Source organism: Carlito syrichta, unplaced genomic scaffold, assembly GCF_000164805.1.
Source record: "Carlito syrichta isolate Samal-C Ts95f unplaced genomic scaffold, Tarsius_syrichta-2.0.1 Scaffold289258, whole genome shotgun sequence".
NCBI classification, from domain to species: Eukaryota; Metazoa; Chordata; class Mammalia; order Primates; family Tarsiidae; genus Carlito; species Carlito syrichta.
The window spans coordinates 65,681-69,967 of NW_007233354.1; the positions used below are offsets into that span (position 1 = coordinate 65,681).

The 4,287-nt window shown below is 47.2% G+C and overlaps 1 pseudogene across 1 annotated transcript; it reads right to left on the minus strand.

Annotated features, from left to right (window-relative positions):
• Positions 1-663: 663 nt before the first annotated feature.
• LOC103256334 lies at positions 664-1,301 on the minus strand (annotated as a pseudogene). Its single transcript, XR_504069.2, has one exon. The product of XR_504069.2 is annotated as a synaptosomal-associated protein 23 pseudogene (transcript).
• Between the last annotated feature and the right edge of the window lie 2,986 nt (positions 1,302-4,287).

Sequence of the window (4,287 nt, forward strand, 5' to 3'; positions counted from 1 at the left end):
AGAATCTATGTATATATATAATCATTAAGAGTTCAGAAATTAAGCTTATGTTAAGAAAACTTATTCTTTTCTTTGGAGGAGAGGTTGCAAAATGGTGATTTGTAATAAAAATATTGTGTACAAAAACTCCAAAACCAAGTATTAGTCCAAATTGGCAATAACTGCAACTTAAGTTAAAAAACTATGCCCAACTAGATCTTTACTGTGATTATGCAACTTTTTGGTTTGTGGCCTGCAGGTTTTAACTGAGGTAATAACCTCTTTATCTCTTCCCCCACTACAAAAAACAAAAACAAACAAGCAAACAAAATCTCTACAGCTTCATTCTTCATGGCTGTCTTTGGCAATGCTTCCAAATCTTGAAAGCAAAATAATCTACAGAAGAAAATGAGGAGGGCGAAGATGCTATATGTGATGTATGAAAATCAATCTAAGCGTATGAACTGAAAAAGAAAATACTAGAAGGAAGAAAGAATGAGCAGCAGTCTACCCTCAAGAAAAACAGAAAAATAAAGAAGTGGGGGGTTGTTACTCCTCTGGCCCTTCTTCCACATTTTCTCTAAGTAGAGGAGTGTGGAGCCAAAATTTCAAACTCTGGAAAGGTTATGACTTTGGAGGAGGAGTTAGGGAAGTGAATAAATGACAAAAAGTACAGTAGTAGCTTTAGTTTTCAATGAGTTTCTTTGCTCTGGCATTGGTAATGTCAATTCGATCTTTGTTGGTATCAACCTTTTCTGTGATCTGTTCTATTTGTCGATTTTGAAATTCAATCTCATTGCCCATGTCTAGGGCCATGTTTTTAGATTTCCCAGGATACTGCCCACTTGAGTCAGGTTTTCTTCCATTTCATCTTCTCTAGTATCATTAGTTATACGTTTAATGTATCCACTGCTGGCTGCTCCTGTAGTTGGTTGACCATTTGTTATCCGGCCTGGCTGTTTAGATACCACATTGCTAGGTGAGTTGTCTCCACCATCTCCCCATGTTGTTTTATAGGCCTTACCAGACTCAAAGTTCTTTGTTCTATTACATGGGCATACACAAAGGCCACAGCACTTGTTGAGTTCTGTTAAAGTCTTCTCTGCCTCTCTCATGTCTTTATTTATTTGGTCCATGCCTTCTTCTATGCGGTTTAGTTGTTCCCCTTGTTCATCCAGCATAGTGATGGTCTTGATTCCTGCATCGTGAGACTCAATGGCCAAACCCAGAATTCTCCTTGTACTTTCCAGAGACTCATCAGTAACCTGGTGAGCCCTCTGCTGAATTTCTTCCGATGACAGATTATCCATGATGGATCAAAACTCAATCATGCACAGAAATGGAAATGTGAATATTCAGTTTCTGTCTGCCTATGTAGCTTTCTCAAGCAGTAATCCACAGATTAACTTTTATAGAAAGAAGAGTGGTCTCTTCAGGAATGAGATGAGTCTCACTTATGATTCCTGGGTACAAAGGTGGGACTGAAAGGCAAAGAATGTGTATGTGGGGTTGCTCTGGATGGAGACACAAAAGTGTAATGTTTGGAGATACCGAAGAGGCACAGGACAAAGGGCCGGTATAAACCAACCGTTTATTGGGGGAGAAACTCCCGGGTGAGGTCCCATGGTCTGGAAAGATGGGCCAGGGGAGTCACGCCCAAGGAGGGGCAGGCTTGGGTTTTTAAGGGTGCTGTATTTGGGAGGGTGTTGGGGGCGGCAGTGAAGTGGGGAGACAAAGTGTCATATACGGCGTGGGCTGGAAAGTCTCTGTCTGGCCCTTCTCGGCAGCTGCTGGCATGTTCCAGGAAGCTCTAGGCGAGGTATGCGGTTGTGGGTTTGAGGTGGAGGGTCGCATAGGGGATCGGTGGGTGGAGGGGCAGATGGAGGAAGGTGAGTGCTGCTTCCCTCTGAGCCTATCATCCTGACCTCTTTGGTATAAGGGGTGTTGACTCGATTTGGCTGCTTCAAGCTGAAAAGGGGTGTAGTTTTAGGGAGGGCTAGGATGGGGTGGCTTGGAGGGAAGTGGGGCATATGGATAGGGGTGCAGGAGTAGCTGATTGCGACGCGAGACGTTTCCTTCATGCAAGACTGTAAAAAATTAAACAGACAGGGTGCAACCATAAGTAAAAGACAGATAAGTAGAACAGGTCCCAAGAATGGCATGACCCATTGGGCGATGCCTGAGTTCCACCAAGCAGAGAAGGGCCATTCTGCGGTGTTTTTTTGGCAAAGTTCGTTTCCCAGCTTTCGGAGGACATTGACATTTTCCTTTACCAGCCCTGTTTTATTAATGTAGAAACAGCATTTTTCCTGGAGAAACATGCAGGTTCCACCCGGCCGGTTGTAAGGAGATCAAGGGCCCTGCGGTTCTGTAAAGTAAACCGGGCTAGAGAGGTTATTTGCCACTGCAGGAATGCCAGGGAGCTTGCGGATGCTTCCAGAGCGGCTTGGAGCCTTCCTTCCAGATTTTGGGAAGAAAGGATGCTGTGTCCCAGTGCTTCCCCACCCAGCCCTCCAGCTGCCAAGGACGTGGCAAAAGTGAGACCGAGCATGAGGGGGAGAAATGCCACACAGCCGGTGCGGCGGGGAGTGGGAAAGGCTTTGAGTAAGAGTTCTTCTTCAGAATAGAACATAAGCTGTGGCACAAGCGTTACTGGATAGCAACAAGGGTAAGAATTATTGATAGACTTGAAGAGGGTGCCGTTACACCAAAAGAACCCACCCCTTGGAGCAGATAGAGTAGATGGCACAGGTCTGGAGATGTTGCATGTGCAGGAGCTGCCATAACAGATATTAGAGAGGTTACTGAGGGACTGGAACAAAGGAACTCCAGGGATAGGAGGAGGCTGGTTGACTGGCCCACTAGAGGCATTGAACAATTGTGTGACAGGAACTGCTGTTAAAGGGGAGCGGTTTAGAGTGGCACAAAGGAAGCAGTTACTTACATTCCCAACCAAAGAGTGGTTGAGTAATGAGATACCTTCTTGTATTAAATGGAGTCAAGAGAATGGAGAAGGGTGGTCGGCACTGGGCGGGGGGTGGAGTTGGTTAGCCAAAGAAGTTTCTGCTTCTGCAATAAGGCTGGGAAGTTTTTTAGGGGGACGAAAAACAAGGCGGTATGTTCAGAAAATGCGGAGCTTTCCTGATGGTTTGGAGTTTAGCCAGAAGTTGTAAACAATTCTCTCAACCCCCTGTGCCCACCTGGGGTGCCAGGGATCAGAGATGGTGAAACGGGTTAGTTTTCCCGGGTGGGTGAGAGGGTAGACCTTGTGCATTTTGCACCAATCATATGCACAACCCCCATATGTCTGAGGCCACCGGTTACATTTGGCATTAGTTTGGTCATATTGGAAACAGAAGATCGGGGTTGGGGTTGCACCCAGACTGATGGAGTTCATGCTGCCTATTGAGATGTAGATGGTGACTGGTGCCTGGCATCCCAGGGGCTGGCACAGTCCGGTGCCTGTACCCACAACCTGAGTAATGACTTTACCGTAAGACTGGGCTGTTTCTTCAACATAAAACTGCCAGCAGTAGCCATCATCCGGTGGTGTTTTGTGTGAGAGAGGCAGTAGGACTAGAGTGAGTAGCAGGACCCCGGGTGAGGTGAAGATGGGTAGGTCCCACCTGTTGACATTGCCAAGGGGCATCTGTGGCTGGGGCCAATTTGAGACGGGAGACATGATATCAGGAGGAATGTCCCAGTAATTTGGCAGCTGTGGGGGTGGTGAGGACCACTGTGAACGGGCCAACCCACCCGGAGGGTAAGAGCTTGAGGGGACAGTTTAAGTAGAACTGAATCCCCCGGTTGGAGGGCCATACAAACCGGATTTGATGGGTTGTCAGGAGTGACTGTGGGAAGAGTTCGTTCCACGTGCTCCCTTAGCAACTGCCTAAGCAGAGATAAGTAAGGCAAGTAGGAAGCAAGTGGAGGTGGTGAGGAGGGTAGGTTGTGATTGACTAAAAAGGGCCTGCCATACAGCAGTTCAGAAGGGCTGAGACCCGACAGAGCCCTTGGAACCGCCCTTATCCTGGAGAGGGCAAGTGGGAGGAGGGCAGACCAGCCGAGTTTTACCTCTAGGGTGAACTTGGTGAGGTGTGTTTTTTTGTTTGTTTGTTTTTTGAGCTGGAGTCTCACTCTGTCACCCAGATTGGAGTGCAGTGGGCGCTCCCGGCCACCGCAGCCTCGACCTGCTGGAGCTCTGGCGATCCTTCCACCTCAGTCTTCCAAGTAGCTGGAACTACAGGCATGTGGTACCATGCCCGGCTAATTTTTTGATTTTATGGTAGAAATGAAGTCTTGCCAAGT